Below are 18,606 nucleotides of genomic sequence, written 5' to 3' on the forward strand. Positions count from 1 at the left end.
GCAGGGCCCGTTAATCTGGTCGGGATAAAATACCGCTGGCTCCTGTCATCATCCGTCTCCTCTTCCCCCCGAGGTCAAGTGGGGCCCTCCCGTCCATCCCAATGAGCAGGGCAGCCCATAAAACATGTTTTATGAGCAGTGCCTAAGGAATCCCTCCCCTGAGGCATGTGCTGCAGCACGGCAAGGTGCTGGGAACAGCTCCCCTCCATCCCCCCGAGCAGATTTCCTTGGGGCTCTGGGCTCTTTACTCCAAAGCAATGGGGTTCCTTGGGAGGGGTCACTGTGTGCTTTGATCGTCCCCAGGCTCTTGCTGGAGTCCCCCATGTGGAAGGGTGGGGATGCTCCCGTGTCACCCCCACTGTGTTTTCCATCAGGATTGCGGGGTCCTGCCACTGCCACCCCCCTGGGCCAGGCTGTGAGTAAATCACTGCACCCGGTGGTCTGGGAGCTGCCCAGGATCAATGCCCCGGGTTACTCCAGCTCCATCCCCCGGAGCGAGTCCCATTCGAATGTTAATGCCTCCAAGATGAAACCTGGCTGATTAAATTTTAGACTTGCAAATGGGTTTGGTAAATAGACGTTGGGAAAGGCGGGATGGAGCTGCTGCCTCATCGCAGATACGGCAAATAGCAGCACTTTGTGATTAGGTGTGAGATTCACTCTCGCAAAATGGGAGTCTCCAGGGGCTCTTTTCTGGTGAGAAATCCTTTAAGTACATAAATTTATGGCAGTTTTTATTTCCCCAAACAAAAAGAGGTCCCGGGCTGTTGTGGGTGTCTGAATGGGCAATAAGGGAACGAGGAGCTGGAATGGATGGGAGCCCTGCCTCGGGGCCTGGGTGAGGTGGTGGCCACTCACATCCCACCCCAGCCCTGGGGGGCGGTGGGACAATGGGTGACAAGGCTCAGGGGAAGGTGGGTGTTGTGGGAAACGCCTCTGAGACTGGGATTAATCCATCCTTGCGGCTGCTGCTGCAGGGAATGCAGGAACTACAGGCAGGCAGGGAGGGACGGAGCCTTCTGCTCCTGGGGAAGCACTTGAGCATCATCATCTGTGGGTGGGAGAGCGGAGGCGGGGAGCAGAGATGCAGCTTGGCAGAGAAATCCTTCCCTCCTGTCGGCCCTGGCAGCAGCTGCCGTCTCAGTTGCAGTCGAGGATGGATTATTCCAGCTTGGCACACGGGTTTCCTTTATTTTCCCGATGAAAAAGCAAGCCTGGGTTTGAAACACCTTTAAAAATGCAGATAGTGGGGCAAGCCGCCGTGACCCCTGCGCGCGATACAGAGCAGGACTTTAATGAGAGCCTTGCATTCATTCTTATCTGGAGCGCTGGGAAAGACGGCCAGGAAAGCAGACAAAAGGAAGTGCTGGAGCTGGAGCCTGGATTTAACACTTATTAAACCATTTGTCTTGTGCTCCCCTGCTGAGCAAGAGCACTTGGGACTGCTGCAGCCCCAAAATCTTGGGAGAAAGCCAGCAGGGGCAGGCGGGGTCCGAGGGGAGAGGGCTGCTGGGCAGCACGGCAGAGCACAGGTGCTTTCCTTGAGCTGCTTCGCTCTGGGGCAGAACCTTCCCAGCCTGGTGGGAGTTTTGCTTTACACTGCTCTTGAAGGCCTTTGCTTGGCACCTCCCCGACCACCTGCATGTCCTGCCTGAGAGGAGGGTGTGGCCAGGTGGGGGGCACTGTCTTCTCCCAGGTAACAGGCAGTAGCACAAGTGTAAGGTTGTGCAAGGGGAGGTTCAGGCTGGATATTGGGACCTATGTCTTCATGAAATTGTGGTCCAGCCCTGGAGGGATTTAAAAGTCATGTGGATGTGGCAGTTGGGGACATGCTTTAGTGGCGGCCTTGGCAGCGCTGGGTTGGGCTTTTCCATCCTAAACAATTCCGTGATCTCTCTCTCCGACCCATTGCTCTGCGGAGCATTCCCTGGGATTGAATTCCGGGGCTTCACACCCAGGCTCTGCTGGGGAGCTGTGAACATCCATGGAGAGCCACAGTTCTGATTTACCCGCCCGAGACCTCCATTGCTTTCCTTGTTCTGGATATTGAAACATTCATCATCCGTTCATTACAGAGCAATCTCCAAATTATCCCGGCCCTGAGCAAACACGGCTGCACTCGCTGGGGCCTCAGCAGGGGCTGAGATTTCCTGTGCCCACTGCAGCTCTCAGGGAGGAGCTGGTGCTGAATCCCCATCCGCACAAGGCAGGCGGAGGGATGTCCCACCTGCAGGAGCGCTGGGAGCACCCGGATTTGTGTGGTGCATGAGGCAGAACAGCTTGAGATGGGGCTGGGTTGGTGTGTCGCGGGCGTGGAGAGCACCTGCGAATCCATGGATGTGGGAGGGTTGTTGTGGGGACAGATGAGCGGAGGCGTCTGGCAGAGTTCCCCTGAGGAAGGGATGGAGCCAGGGGGGTGCCGGCTCCCGGCCGAGGCGGGCAGGCACCGTGCCAGGCTCCGGCACTGCCAGGCAGCATCGCAGGCCCCCGACCGCCGTCCTCATGGGCACAGCCCAGGCTTGGCTTGACAGCATTCCTGGGAAAGTATTTTAAATAATACATGAAGTTTCCGTGCAGCTCGAGGCTCGCGCGCTCGTTTACCAGCAGCTGCGATGTGTTCCCGTCTGATAAACACGGCTGTTATATATTATGTATATCGCATCCCGGTGCCAGATTCGCGGGGAGGTGTCTCCGGTCACACAGCTGGGCTGTTTGCTGTGCATGAGGATGAGGCTGCGGGAGCATCCCCGATGTAAACACTGCCGGGAAGCTCCGCTCGGAGCCGCCCGCCGTGTAGTGAAAGAGAGTCTAATCGCTACATCTAATTACTGAGACGGGGAAATCGATACGGAAGATTTCCAAGTGTCTTAAAATATCCTGAATTCCCTCCCTTTCAGGCGGCTGCCGGCTGGCTGCGGCGGAGCTCTGCAGAGTGTGGGTGATGAGGCTCCGGGCTGAGGGGCTTGACCGGCTGTGGGAGAGCAAGATTTGGGGTGAACGGAGGCTTGGCTGACAGGCAGAGGGATGGAGCTGGCTCAGGGGGCTGGGGAGCACCTGGGCCTCTGCTTTGGGAGGCAAAGCCTTCAGTCTGGGCGTTCAGCTCCTTCTGTGGGAGTCTCCTGGCTAGAGGAGACATAGGGACCACAGGGCACCCATCCAGGCTGGATGGGGATGAGGACAAGGAGGAGGAAGCTGTGTCGGGTTTGTTTTTGTCTCAGGCTTTTCAGAACACAGGAGCAAACATTTCCTACATCCCACAGTGAATACTCGGGGCTCAGATTTAATCTCCCATTTATTCACATGCTGATGAGGCCCTGAGCATCCCTTTCCAGGAGCTGTTATTTGAGCTTCCCCCATCTCTTTCTCAGCCAGAAAAGCCTTGTAGAGGCTACAAGTGGCCTTGGCGCTCTTCCTGCCCAAGCACCAAGGACGTGGGCCGGGGAGCAGGGGGGTCAGTGCCCCCCACATCCGATCCCCACCGCTCCCACTGCAGGGTCCTCCACCAGCTCTGCCTTCGTGCGCTGTGGGGGAAGCGAGCCAGCCCCTTAATGAGATGAGCTCGGGCTCTTCCCTTGCTCGGCAGCTAATTGAGGTGTGTGAGCTGCTCTCCTGTTCAGCAATCACCGGGAGTTTGTCTAAATCCATCGCGGAGCAGCCGCCGGATCAAAGGGCCGGGCTCTCCAGCCTGCCATGCCCGGGCTGCTGACAGTGCCTGCTGCCACTTCCCTGAGTGACTGCTTGACACAATAAATCTGTGGGAGAAGGAGGCAGTTCTGATCTGCTGTCATCTTCCCCAAATGCTCCTGATGCATTTTCTTTCCTCATTACACATGAGATGTCAAGTCCTCACCTGCGAGAGTGCAACTCGACATCCCTGCACGTCCTCCTCCCCCAGAAGGCTCCCGGCTGACAGGGTCCCTACAGAGGTGGCTGCTGGAGGGAGCTGCCCCCACCTTCCCAGTGTTGCTCCTCAGCCTGGCACCCTTCAGAGTGGCTCCTGTCCCCTCTGTGCCCCTCTGCCCCCATGGACAGCAGAGTCCAGCCTGTTGGGTCCCTTCAGCCAGAAGCCGGGTTGTTGGCTGGCTCATCCTCCTCTCTTTTGGGATGAGCCTCTTTGGTGCCTGCAGGTGCGGGCGCAGCCCTGTCCCTGGGGATGGTGTCCTGGCTGCAGGTCCAGGAGCCCAGAGCTGCTGTGGGAGCCAGCAGGGCTCAGGGAAGGGCGGCAGAGCCAGTTCACCTCCAGCCCGCCTTTGCGAAGGAGAAGGAGCAATTAGCAGTCTGATAGCAAGATTAATAGCAGATGCTCATAATTAACTCACTATGCATGTAAGCAGCTATTGTCTCCATTTTACCCTGCGTGGATTGATATTCAGGAGTGACTCATTACAGAGACAGAACCGATTTTGCCTGCGGAGCGCAGCCACCAGAATGGAAATTGCAATTAGAGTTGGCTGTGTCCCTGCCAAAAGCTTGAGGAGCAGGCGCTGGGGTGGGACAGGCCCCCCCTGCCTGCCCTGGGGGGTGCCCTGGGCCCCCCGAGCAGCATCCAGGGCCGGGTGGTCCCCCTGCTCCCAGCTCATCCCAAAGGTTTATGGCTGTGGAGCTGCCGGGCTGGCCCAGCCCGCTGCTGAACGGAGAGATGAAAAATGGCTGGAGAAGCTGGAGAGTGGCCAAAACCTGCCGAGAGTTGCAAAGGGAAGCAGAACAAAGCGAGGTCAAACACCGCGGTGCTCTCCAAGCCAGAAAAGCTTTGTTTTTTCACCAAGAAATGCCATCCAGACTGGCCCTTCCTGTGCTGGTGTGTCAGGCACCCTGTGGCAGCAGCGATGGGGACTTTGCCATGTGTGACCCCCCACAAGGAGGGCTTTGTGTGTCTGTTAAGGCACGCAAGAGCAGCTTCCCTGTGCCTGGTGCTGGCTTTGGGGGCAGGAACACCCCAGGGTACAGGGTCTGTCCCTGCCTGACCCGTGTGAAGTGCCCCAGCCCCACTGGGTTTCCAGCACATCGATCCCTTCAGCTCAACTCTCACAGTTCCAGAAGAGCCGAATGCCAGCCAGGACATCCATGTCTGACTCGAGGCACCCACTGATCCCAGGAACCTGGTCCAGTCCTGGCCAGAGCTGTGGCTGTGAGCTCTAGGGCAGCGGCAGCTGTGTCTGTGCCTCAGCGCTGTCTGCTGGTGGCTGCTGAGCTGCGGGGTCTGGCTGGCCCGGCTCCTTTGGACATCCCGGTAATTGCCTGTGTCAATTCTCTTCCCTGGAACAGCTTCTCTGAGGACGGCCTTCCCTGGGGAGAGATGGAGAGCTGCTGCTGCAGTCCATCTTTTGTGTGTTTTTTTTTTCCTCCCTGCTCACCATCACCTCGCAAAAGTGAGATTGAGGCAGGAGAGGTTTATTTGTGTAAGCCTGTGAAGTATTTTCACTCTACAGACACGAGCAGGCAGCAGCTCCGTCCCTTGGCCCTGCACTCGGGGACAGGGATGGGGGCCCTGCCCGTGGGGATTTGGTGGGGGACCTCGGGGGGCGTTGCTGTAGCACTGACACCAAAATAACCCCTCATGGGCTTCTGGAAAAACAGTGTGCCCTGTGTCTAAGAGCACCTGAGTTTTGCTGGAGAGGTGGGATGGAGGCGGAGGGGTGGATCCCAGGAGCAGCCCTGTGGGGAAGGAGGGGAGGGATCCCTGTCCATGCTGTGTGGATGACTTTGTCGTGGATCTTGTGGCACTTGGTGTGTTCTTCACGTGGAGCCGTGCCCGGGCCAGAGGCAGATGCCGAGCGGCAGGGCCGGGGCAGAGGGTGAGGAGGAGGCAGCGGGACCCCGGGCAGGGGGGAGCTGGAATTACGCAGCACCGCCTGCGAGCTCCTTATCCCATTTGCGTAATCCCGGCCCCCCGGCGGCCCGGCTGGCTGATGTGCTCCGCAGCCCCGCCGGGATCAGCCCTTTTTGGCGAGAGGCATCTGCACGTGTAATGAGGCAGCCGCGGTTGCCATCTGGGCTCTGCCTTCCCGCAGCCCCGTGCCCAGGCAGGGCCAGCGCTGGGTTGGGGTCACAGCCCCGGTTTTAGGGACGGCATCCGTGGCACAGGATCACCCACGGGGTGCCGGGGAAACCTCTTCAGGCCGGGCCCGGCCGGGGTTCCCTGGCTGGGAATGCCGCAGATCCTGTGCCCGGGCTCTGGGTGGGCTCAGCCCGGGCAGGGAGATGGGTAGGAGGGCAGGAGCAGCTCCGCAGCTGCTCATTCCCGAGGGCCCTGGCGTGGGCCGGGGTGCCAGGCCGGGGTGCCAGGCTGGCAGGGAAGGAGCTCGCTCTGCTGAGCCTCCAGCTCTTTGCTCCTGCATCTCCTCCCTGGCTGGCGCTGCCTCCGAACAGACCGCGAAGGCGCGGGCATATGGTAATGCATATTTAACTGGTATTTACATTCAACAGTGTCTCTCTGCAGCTCTGTTTTCCTTCCCAAATGCTCTAATTCCTCCCGGCTCCCAGCTGGGGAGGCCGGGGAAAGGCGTGTGCCCTTGGCAGGGTTGAGGGGCTGCGCTGGGCTGGTGCTGCCTGCAGGCTCCTGCTCGGTGTCTCCTTTGCTGGGGCAGCTTTCCTGTCCGGAAGACAAAGGGCAGAGATCCCAGTCTTGGTCTGGGAGCTCAAACTGTGCTCTGAGGGGAGAGGAAACTCTCCAGAGAGCTCTTTTTGGGGTAAAATACTTGGTGTTTCCAGGAAAGGTGTGGGAGAAGGTCGTGTTGGGGTCTGCACAGAGCCAGGTTGGATGCGCTGGGTGTCCTGCCCCAGCCTGGATTCCCCTGGGCTCCCACCCAGCCCTGCCCTGTGGGTGAGCATCCTGCTGTGCCAGGAGAGCGCTTGGCACGGGGAGGGCTGGACGTGTCCTGGTGTCTCTCTCCGGCACTTTTACCAATGGCTGAGAAATGTGGAAACCAATTAAGAACAGAGGGGAACTGTTAAAGAAAAAAAAAAAAACAAAAAGCAAAAAACAAATAGCTCCTGTTCCAATTGACTTTGCTCCTTAATCCTGGTGCTCGGGAGCTATCGTTATTCCAAACATACCGGCATAATAATTAAACATAATTACTTGTAGGTTCTGGGCCGGTGACTATCTATACTGAACGCTCCTAATGAAATTTCTATTAAGCACACACTGACTGGTTAATAAATAATAACAAGGCCTCAGTGTCTGGTCAGGGAAGGGCCCTGGTGTGGCCAGGTGGGGAGAGGACTGGGAGCAGAGGGGTGTGGAGCAGCATTCCCTGTTCCATTCCTGTGCCATCCCGTGTGCCCTGGAGTGCTGCCGGGAGGTGTGGGAGCCCTGAACACCCTGCAGGGCCTGGCTGCACCTTCTTCACCAGCCGTGGGGGTCCCCACCGGCTCCTGGCCCTTAAAATGCAGCCTGGGGTGACCTGTGAAAGGCCCTTCAGGGTTTTCGGTGTCTCTGTACTGATGTAAAAAGCAAACGTTGGGTAATGAGGACGTTGTCGGAGCTCCAGAGAGAGAAATCACCTGTTCAGCTCAGAACATTTTCCTTGAGAATTAATCCTAATTTAGGATCCAATTATAAACATAGAGGGTAATATAATGGCCTGAAACATTAGTCAAGGCAAATTCTATAATTGATGAGTGCTAATGTGAAACAGTTGGAAAATGAGGACGCATTTTGTTTTTAAATCCTCCCTCCTCCCCCTCCTCTGAGAAATCTCCGGCTTCGGGAGCCGGGAGCTGGAGCACTTCAAGAGAACAAAGACCCTTTGAAAGCTCCTTTTTTTCCCCCTTTCAATGCTTATCTGAAAGGACATCTCTCTCCCCTTAGTTGCTGTAATCATAAAAGCACAGGTGACAAACTGCTTCGTACCAGGCATCATCAATTCCGAGTTGGGGATTTTATAAACACGTTTGTGTCTGTGTGTGTATGTACACACACAGCACGGGCAGCAGCAGCACCGCCGCTCCGTGCCAGCAGATGATTCCTATCAGCCCACAGGGGAAAGCCAGCCAACAAACTTTTAAGGGACGACTTCAATCTCGGTCTCCCCTGCGGTGGGTGGCGGTGCTGCTGCGGCGTTCCCTGGGCAGGGGACGGGGTGCCTGGGATCCACTGGATCACTGGACACCTGGAGACCTCTCTGCCCTCGCGGTGCTGGCAGTGATGCTTTGCAAACGCTCCACAGGCGAGTTTTGCTGCGCTTGTAAATACTTCCATCCGTGTTGTGCTTTGTTACTGTGGGAAAGGAAGATGAGTTTAATGTCAGGGCTCAGAGGTGCCCCCACACAAGGCTGTCCCTGGGCAGCCAAGGGACGTAGTTCTGAGTTTCATCAGCCTTATCCTGGTTTTTTCCCCCTGTCCAGCTCACTCCAACACAGCTCAGAGTTTGTTTGGCTCAAGGGCTTTGCTGTGATCCACGACCGCAGGTAAATGAGGGCTGCAAACCCTCCTGAGGACACTGAGGCAAAACACCTCTGAGAGACACTTCGCTCACGGAGGTGGATGATGGATCTGCAATCCGTGTGTTTAGGGGAGAAGGAAGGAATGCACCCACCCCCCAGGTCTGTGAATCCCCTCCCTCCTCACAGCTGTGAAGGAGAAGCGGCTTCTTAAAGCCCAAAGCCGGCTCAGATCCCGAGGCTGTTGCTGCAGCTGCTGCTCCCGGGGAAGGAGATCCCTCCCTCGCCCCGCCCGCACTTGGGGTGGGACCCCGCTGTCAGTGTCCAGCATCCTCCTGGTCCGTGGGCAGCATCCCCCGGGGCTGGGCAGCTGCTGACGCCTTGCCCGGCTGGTTTCCAAGGTGACAATCTCCTTCCGCAGCCTTTGAACTCCAAGGTGATTTCTTGTCTCTGAGCAGCACCTCGGACCCGCGGGCGCTTCGCTGCGCTGTGCCAGGATGGCTCTGCTGCCCGGGCTGTGCTCCTCTGTCTGATCAACAAAGTGTTTGGGGCAGATAAGGCTGGCTCGAGTTGTCACACGCTCACAGAAATAAATATCTGTCTCTGTAACCGACGTGCTCAGCGGTGTTGAGAAACTTCCTGGGTTTTTCCCACCTCGTGTTTTCCTCCTCCAGCTCAGCCCTGGCTGGGCAGAAGCGAAAATGGAATGAAATAAATTCCCTTGGTGGGTTGGGGGCTCTGGAAAAACGGGTGGGTGTCTCTTGGCAGCGGTGGATGGGTTGGAAAGGCAGTGGAATGCCACGGGTTGGAATCTCAGGGGGGCAGTGGGGTGTGGGGAAGCTGGTGCTGGTCCGGGGGGTGCAGGGCAGAGCTCTGCCCCTCGCTCCAGCACTCACAGTCACCTTCCTTCAGGCTTTTATCTCCAACCTTTTGTGAAAAATAAAAAGCAAAGGGAAAGGGAAAAGAGAAAAACCCGAGGAGGTTGAAAGTCATCCTTTGAGGACAATTTTATTGTTGCTTTGCCGTCTGAGCGGCTGAATCCACTCACAATTCAGTGCCAAGCAGACACCTGAACTGCGAGCTCCCGTAGCTTTGATCCCAAGCACAAGTGGAACAGCACACCTGGCCTGTGTGTCCCTTCTCCCAGGGCTGCCTCCACAGCCCCGGATATTTGGTGTTGCTGTTCCAGGTTTTTCTGCTGCACTTCCCCTGCAGGTGGGTGCCCGTGGGCTGCTCAGCCCCCACACCCTCACGGGGGAACGGGGACTTGAGCCACATTCCCGTGGTCTCTCCCATCCCGCTGCCTCCCTGGATTGATAACGATGCATCCCAACGAGAGGGAGTTTGCCTGGAGCAGAGGGGTGTGATCACACATCATCCAGCAGCTTCTGGATTTCCTGGTTCAAGGACAGGTCTCAGCGTTCTTTTTCTTCTCTGTCTTCTTGCGTCCATCTATCAGGATTTTTGTGATTCAGGCGCTCCCAGGGCCCGTGGATGCTCTCAGGGAGTATCTGCCTGCACTGCCCGTCCTCTCTGGGGCTGGAGGACACGGTGCTTCTCCAGGGAACTGCGGGGGGGGAAGCTCGCTCTGAGGCAATCGAACTTTAACTCTCTCCTCCTGCACTTAAAATAGCTTTGTGTCTGTCCCCGTGGGCACACGCGGGGCTGTTTGTGTGTCTGACCCGGGGATGGAGCACCCCAGGGAGGAACTGCAGCTCCGGTCGTGGGGAGGGCACATCCTGCAAACCATCCTGCCCGGGGAGTCCTGCCCACAACCTATCCAAACCGAGAGGACTCCAAATCCTCTCCCCTGAGGTCTGCAGCCCTTCCCTGCACCAAGGGAGGCTCAGCCCCACCTGCTTCTCCCTGCGCGTTCCCCTGGCAGCCCTGGGTGTGCAGCATTCCGCACTGAGAGGAGATTTTGGCTCTGGCTCAGGGCATCAAGAGCCTCAGCTAATCCAGGGAAGCGTCCACACAGGCTGCCCGAGGCGTCAGCGAGCCCCGTGCTGCCGCTCTCCCATTTCATCTTCTTCTGGTTCTCCAGCCTCAGCGAGGTGCTGGCCAAAAGCACGGCTTTGGGGAGGATGCTCAGAAATCCCCCTCTGGAGCCCCGTGGAGCTTGGAGGAGGGAAGGGAATGCAGGACAGGGTCAGGCAGGGCTCAGGTAAGGGATGCTGGTGCAGGGGTGGTGGCAGGTGCCACAGGGAACCCTTTCAGCACACGATGATTGCTGTGGTGTCAACACTTCCCCCTCTGTGACATCCCTGTGTGAGCCGGCTTCAAAGATGCCTCTCCCCCTTCCCCTCCTTTCGCAAGGTGTGTATGAAACTTTAATTACAGTAGCAGTGTTTAAAGGGATGGTTACACCTGCTGAACAGACGGCAGCCACAGGAGCGACAGGAGCGCACGGGGAAACATCAGGGTGACAAAACTTGGCCGCCGCGATCCCGGCGTGTCAGCTCCCCCAGCATCCCATTGGTGAGGGAGATCAGGCCGTGTTCTCTGGTAAATGTTTAAATGGGGCGCTCAGACAAGTCAGCTGTGGAGGAAGGAAGTGATTTATCCCTCTGTAGCAAAGTGTCCTGGCACGGCTGCCAATAATCCTGCAGGTGACAAACTCCCGTTCCCGAGCGTGCATCGCTCTGCTCTGTGCTGGGCACAGGGGAGGGGACCCACCAGTGCTGGACTCCAATTCCTGCTCCAAGGGCACAAGCCTGTTCTTTCAGGGGCTGGGTTTTGGGGTCTGGTTCCCCTCTCCCTGTTTTCCCTGCATCACCAGACCAAGGGGTGGAGGCTGGGGCCGTTTGTGCCTCTCCCAGGGTTGGTGCCCGGGCACAGTGAGCTGGAATGGCTGGCACGGCTGGCACCAGGCTCAGCATTGTGGTGCACAGAGTGACATTTGAGGACAATGTGGCAACTTATTGCTGAGCAGAGGAGAATAAATCTGCAGCGTTGGGGTGGAGGCACAGTGCTGTAAAGCAAAGAGCCAATATAACAGTCTACATAACACCATTAGTCTGGGAGCGAGGCAGTTGATATAGAAGGAGAGATGGCATGAGCCAACAGGTCCCCACTTTATTTTTTTCCCCGTGTTTAATACAGTGTTCTGGAGCTGCTCTCTATGCTCAGTGTGTTTTATTGTTTTGCTCACCCTGAAAGAGGAACGGCTGGGGCTTTGATAAATGGATGGAAGCGCTGGGCTGGCTGGCGCTGCAGTTTCTCTGGGTGTTCCGACCCACAGGGCTGGTCCCTGGGCATCTCCTTCTCTCCTGGCCTCTTCCTTCTGCTCCTCTGTCCACTGCCCACCCTGAGCTCTGTTGGCACCCAGGATGGCTTTTGGAGCCTGCCCAGAATTTTGAGCTATTCAGTTACTGATTTTGTAGATGGAAGGGAGATGGGGGACTGAGGAGGGGAACATGGGTAGCAGAAACATCCACTTCCCTGGAAGACACATGGAACCCTTGTTACCTTCCCTGGAAGACACATGGAACCCTTGTTACCTTCCCTGGAAGGGACATGGAACCCTGGTTACCTTCCCTGGAAGGCACATGGAGCCCTGCTTACCTTCCCTCGATGCTGGAGCCCAGGGCTGGATCCATCTTTGTACCCTGGGCTCACTGTTCCCATTAGTACCTCGCCCCTCTGAAATGCCCAACAGGCACTGCTGGAATCTGAGGGATTTGGAGCAATCCTGGGGGATCCCTGGGCTCTCCCCTGCTCCTGCCTGCCTTGGTTAGGGGGCCTGACCCCTGGGAGACATCCAGGCTCAGCCAGGGGTTCAGTGTGGCCATAGCATGGAGCCAGCAGGAACAGGAATGTTTGCAGACGTGGCTGCACAAACCCCCCGAGAAGGAGCTGGGGAAAGGCGCTGCCGACCGAGGAAGCAATTTTGGGAGACAAATGTAATCTGCGGATCTGAATATCCACAAGTGAAAGAGGGGGGAAGATAAAAGGAGCAAGAAGTCAGGGAATCCAGGCAGCGCCGGGTGCACTTCAAAGGGGAAGGGAGCTGGCTTATAGATTTACCGCCAGGCGCGGCCGTGCCGGCGCGGAGCAGGGAGCCAGCACGGGAGAGAGCCGGGCACGCCGAGGAAAGGGAATTTTAAAAGCAAAATTTCAGACGCCTGTTTCCCCCTGGGTGAAATTACACAGAGAAATATTCTGGCAAAATACGAAAGGGACTGAGATGAAAGCAGAGCCCAGAATATACATTGCAAATGGCATCTGTCCGGGAGGGACAGCGCAGCCAGAGCGGGGGCTGTGCTCTGGGGGACACAGCCTGCATTTCCAGAGCTGGCTGGAGCTGGCCAGGCCCAGGGGGGCATCACCTGTGCTCAGGTGCTGTGGGAGAGCTGATAACTGCCCGTTAGACCCCTCCAGCTCCTCCTGGGGCCCTGAGGGTTTTGATTAGAGCTGGACAAACCCCACAGAAATGGTCTGTGAGTGCTCGTGTGAATCTGGGGTGCAGGAGGATTTGCTGGTCTCCAGCTGGCTGGGCCACGACACAGTGGCAGGGAATTTAACCCTCCTGGCTGCAAGGGGCATGGGCGGGGTGGGGCTGGCAGTGCCCTGGGTGATGCCCCCAGCTGAGATGGATGGGGACAGTGGGACAGTGGGGACAGTGGGACAGTGGGGACAGTGGGGACCGTGGGGACAGGCTCTCTGGAGCACGACCTGCCCAGTGTGAGTGCCCATGCGAGGGAGGGCTGGGAGCAGAAAAGGCAGGAGCGGGTGGAGAGCAGGAACAAAGGCACCCCCGTGGCTCAGCAAAGGTTGCCTTTGCTTGCGGCTGAAAGCGCTGGGCAATAATAATCAAGATTTATCGCTTGGCAATCACCATGGCAACATCAAAACACAAGTGGGAGATGCTCCCCGGGGGGCTCCCTGCATCTCCTCCTGCTGTTGCTCAGCTTCAACCAGGAGGAAGCAGAGCCTGGCGGGAAGGGAAGCCGGGTTCGATGGTGGAGGAAGGAGCTCCCCCAGCCGCCATTGAGCCCTGCCTGGCAGCAGGAGCATCCCAGACAAGGGTTATTCCCTGTACCCCCGGACCCAGCGGGCCTGCTCCATTCCCAGCCAAGGGTGCTGGCTGCTCCCTGGGACACTGCTGTCCCTTGCCACCTCCTCTTTGGGTGCCAGCCAGCTGCTGGGTGCAAACGGTGTGTGGAAAGAAGGAAATGCTGTGTTTCCTGCACTGGTGTTGGTGGCTCCTTGTGCTGCTCCAGAGGGGCACGCAGGCTCCTTCCTGGCACGGGGACTGGCACCAGCACCATGCTGTGGCCCCTGGGCAGCTTTGAAACGAGGAGTGCTCGCCTTGCTGGCACCATCTCCAGCTCTGTCTCTGCTACCAGAGCTGCTAAGCCTCCATAAATATGCTTTTATTAATCAAGCAGTGTTTGTTTAGCATAAACCAACTCCCTTGCTAAATGGCTGCAGGAGCAGCACGTGGTTCACAGCCATGACTCAGGGCTGCCAGTGCCACTCCGCAGGGCTGGGAGGGCATCATCCATCTCTGCTCCTCACTGCCAGCTGCCTCTGGTGCCCTGGGCACCTCGGGCTGCTCCATCCCAGCTGCTCCGTTCGGGTCTGGGTGAGGGGAAAGGCTCCCCAGGGCTGTGCTCCTTCCTTGGGATATGCTGAGGGAGGGGTCCATGCTGTGAGCACATCCCTACTGGTGTGAAGGTGGTGACCCAAGAAGGACCACTGGCATCCCCTCTGGTCCCCAAGGGGCACAGCTCCAGCTGGCCAGACAGACCCTGAGCCCGGGGGTGTCCCTGCACAGGAGGGAACAGCCATGGCCAGGCCCCTTCTCCCAGGAGAGCACAGGAGAGACGGACCCTCTGCAGGGGCTGCTGCCTCTGCCTTGTTTGGGAGCTTATGGAGAGATTGGAACAGGGGAACAAGCAGCTTCTGCCTTTGAAGGGGCAGCCAGGCGATATCTGCTGGGAGAGGAGCTGCAGGCTGCCGGCTCCTCCGCTTGCTGATCCAGTGCCAGGTTGCAGGGGCTGAAGCAGCCTGTGGAGTTAGCAAAATCCTTTATTTTACATTTGATATCTTGTTCAGATCAATAAGGATTCCTTGAGCAATTCGGGGGCTTGTAGTCTCCTGATTAGCTGTCCCTTTATCCAGTTAGATTTTTCTTATCTAGAGTAATTGTTGTTCCAGAGAACATCTACGGCTGCAACATGACCTTACCGGCAAGGGTACGGCTCCCCGAGAAATACAGCTCCCCACCCGGGCCCTCCCTGCCAGCCCCTCCGCCTTATCTCCCTATAAATTGTTGCTGCAAGCTTTTGTTGCCTTCCCAAGGTGAGCCGGGGCGATCCGGGAGGCAAATAAATAAATCTCCATTGCTGAAAGGCCCCGGTGGTGGCCATGGGGAGGAGGAGGAGGAGGAGGAGGAGAGGGGGGATGTTTGTGTGGCCGCTGGTGTCCTGCAGGCTCTCTCCAGCAGATCTCCTGTCCGATGGACTTTGACAGGAGTTTTTTATTAACCACTGTGGCTCCTCCATCTATTCCCAGCCCCGGCACCTTCGGTGGGTTTGTGCTCCAGCCTCAGATTGGAAATAAATTGATGGCTAAAATAAAACCCCTCTCCAGCTGGGAGGGTGATGAATGAGGGAGGAGAAGGAGATGCAGGGAGGTTGCTCTTTTCTTGAGTTGCTGTAGAACATCTTGGTTTTGTCTTTGGTGGTGTTGCCAGGGATGCTCCTGGACGCCTGGTGCTGCCCTTTGCCAGAGGGGGAATGTGGTGTCTTGGGTTTTCCACTGGGATTTCATGTCTCCCTTCTGATGGGATCTCTCACTTTCCCTGAATAGTTAATGGGAACTAATGCCGAGCTGACACTAAAGGAGCACTCGACACCAGCCCCTCAAATGCCACCTGACACCGGCAATTCCCGGGAAACAAACAACTCCATTAAATTCCCTGCATGCGGGAGGGCTCGGGAGAGGCTGTCTCCATGGAGCACCTGCCTGCTGCTCCTCTTTGTCTGCGCTGGGAGAATCACAGCCACAGGTTTTTTCTGTGGGATGCCCAGCTCCTGAGTACTGTCCTGTCCAACCCCCTGGGGATGCAGCTGGGCAGCTTTTCCCAGAATAAATTACAAGGAAGCCGGGACGGAGACGAGGTGTACTCTGGAAAGCAGCTGGTGGCTGAAGGTGTGGGCGACCGGGTGTTTTTCCAAACACCTGGCAAATGAGCTCCCCACTGGCTCTGTGGAGGATCAACACTGCTGAGACCGAATGTGGCAAATGGCCCTGGCCAAGATGATGTGGAGGAGAAAATTATCAACTCCCCCAAATGCTTCAGCATTTCCAAAATTGACCTGAGTGCCTTTAGGTTCTGGCTGTGCCCTGGTGTGATCCTGCGGGAGGGAGGAATGGACAAGGATGGTCGCGAGGGGATGGCCTGGAAATGCCGAGTGGGGACAGGGACAGGCACCAGCTGTGCCCAAGGAGGGTCCTCACCCAACTGTCGCCAAACCACCCTGGGGCACATCTCGGTGTCCCGGTGGGAGCTGCCAGGACGCACCTGCTGCATCCTCGGAAGCAGCCAGGAAAGTCAGTCTTGTTTATTTACAGTTTCTTCCTTGCCTCTCGCTCCCTGTCATGTGCAAATCTCCTGGAGACGCTGGAGAAGCCTGATTGTGTTTAGGAGCCGTTCGAGCTCCTTTTCTGCTTGGCAGAGGGCAAGAACATAGGGCTGATGGAACCGTAGCAGCATCCCCGGTGCCTGCAGCATCGCCGGTGCCCGCAGCATCCCCGGTGCCCGCAGCATCCCCGGTGCCCGCAGCATCCCCGCTGCCCGCAGCATCCCCGGTGCCCGCAGCATCCCCGGGGCCCGCAGCATCCCCGCTGCCCGCAGCATCCCCCGCTCCTCCCGGCACCCCGGCGCTGCCGCTGGGAGCCATGAGGGGGAGCTCAGCCCATTCCTTCCCTTCTCCTCGGCTGCGCGCGGGGCTGGGCCGGCTCCGCCGAGGGTCCCGGTGGCCCCGGGGAGCCCCTGGCCGCGCTGCCCGCAGCCTGTCCCCGCCGCGCTGGGGACACCAGGGTGGGGTATTTCCCATCCCCTGTGCGTGTGCCCGGGGGGAGGGCAGGAGCCCGGGCAAGGCAGGAGTGCTGCCCCTGGGGAGCCAGTGTGCCACTCGCAGCATCCTCATCCTCCTCTGCACCCTCAGCCTCACCTCTGCCCCCGCGCTGGGTGTTCCCGTGTGTGCCACACCGGAGTGTCCCAGCTCCTGTGGCTGCGCTGAGGGGGCAGCCCCGGCAGCCACGTGCCCCCCTGCCAGGGAAAGGGGCACAGCTGGGTTGAAGGAGCCCCTCGGGGTCTCACCCGGGGGGTATGGGGAGATCCCTGACTTGCAGGGAGTCTGAGGCATCCCCTCCTCGCTCCTGGCTGACCCCTGATTTGTGTCAGAAAGAGCAAAAAAGGGCAGAAAATAGGGGAGAATTTCTGTATCTCAATTTTCTGAAAAAAAGGAGAAATCCCATCCTATGTCTGCAATTATTTTATTATGCAGCACTAATGAAAAATACACTTGAACATCTAAAAAAGGCCTATGGTAAAGAGTTACTTAATGGAATAAATCACTCTAAATTAAGCAATTATCCCTTTGATTTTTTTTTTTTTTTAAATTTAAAACACCGATTGGCCAAAGGTGCTTCAGCTGTGTGAGATAACGGCTGTGGGCACAGTTAGAGCACATCTCCGGGGAGAGCCACAGCCCAAGGGTGCTCCAGACCAAGGCTGGGTGTGCTGGGAGCCCCATGTGGTGCTGCAGAGCTGAGGCTGTGTGGGTGGGCACGGATGGGATGGGGGTGCAGGACTCAGGGCCCATCCCAGGCCCCTCTGCACGGCCAGGTCTGTGCTGGCAGCTCGTGCCAAGCCCGTGGAGCCTCTTCCCGTCACGGCTCAGGCAGCTGATGCAGGCAAGGGAGGGAGAGAGGCAGTAAATAAATAAGCTAAATGAATAGCCGGGCTCTTCAAGGGGGAAATCAGGGCTGTAAATTAGGCAGGGAAAATCTTCTGATCCCAGGGGTTGAGCTTCATAAACACCAGCACCGAACGTTCCCCGCCCCGGGGTGAGGGAACAGCTCTGCAGGGCCAGGCACGGGGCTTGTCCTGGGCAGGGCTGTCCCACCCCGGCTCCTCCTTGGAGAATCCATCCCTGTGCGAGCTCTCAGCCAGCCTTGGGAAGAGAAAACAGCGAGTGCTTGATCCCTGTGCCCCTGGCACCTGCTCCTGCCCCAGCTCTGCCACCAGCACCCAGCCCCAGCCCCGCCAATTCCACCCTCCCCCGGCTTATTTGTTAAATATCCTGTAATTATAGAGAAATAAAAGGCTCCTACAGATTAGGGGGTAATTATACTTAATAGGAAGAGAATGAATATTCCTGGTTAACCATTTGGGCTTGGGAGGCAGATGGCACATAACCCTGTGCTTCCCTCGGAGCGTGGCAGCCCTGGCAGGGCTCCCATTAACCAGTCGCTCTCTGGCTCGTCACCAAAGGCATTAATTGGTTAATCACCCCTGGTGGAATTGCTGATGATTGATCCTTGTCCTTGAGGTTCCTCCATGGCTCTGGAGGTGCTTTGGAACTCTTCGGGTGCTCAGCCCGTGGGTGCCTGCCCTGCCCGGCCCTGCCCGGCCCTGCCCTGCCCCGCCATCCCCAGGGTCAGGAGCTCTGGGGTTGTCCCTCCTGGGGGTCACACCCCGCGTCACTCAGGGGCACTGGCTGCTGGTGGCAGCATGGCAGGTGACATCCATGGCTCTGGGAATGCTGCAGACAGGCAATTGCTCCCAGCCAGCCCCACCGAAGATGAAGAAGTTCCCATAATCTCGAGATCCTTTATCACAGGGCGCTGCTGACACACGGCCTGGGCACGTGGTGCTCGTGGCCATTTGTGTTTTGTCATCTCTGGCACAGCGGTGACACCCCAGAGAGAGGCGGCTGCTGTGTGGGCAGGAGGTGACAGGAGCCAGGGGTCTCCTGTCCAAGGCAGGGTTGGGGAAGAGCTGCCCCTCAGCCTCCGGGCAGGGTGGAGCCCCTGGGGCTTGGGCAGCCTCTGCCTGGAGGCCCCTGGGCAAGATCTGCTGCTCTTGGCAGCCCCTTTGAACACGGGCATTATGGTGCGTTCAAAGGACATTAATAAATACAGCAGCAGCCACAGGGAGGGCTTGGTATTTACTGTAAATTCAGCATCTAAACAGAGACATCGTTT

This window comes from Chamaea fasciata, unplaced genomic scaffold (assembly GCF_029207755.1).
Source record: "Chamaea fasciata isolate MVZ Bird 193981 ecotype frontalis unplaced genomic scaffold, bChaFas1.0.hap1 SCAF_24, whole genome shotgun sequence".
In the NCBI taxonomy this organism is placed as follows: Eukaryota; Metazoa; Chordata; class Aves; order Passeriformes; family Sylviidae; genus Chamaea; species Chamaea fasciata.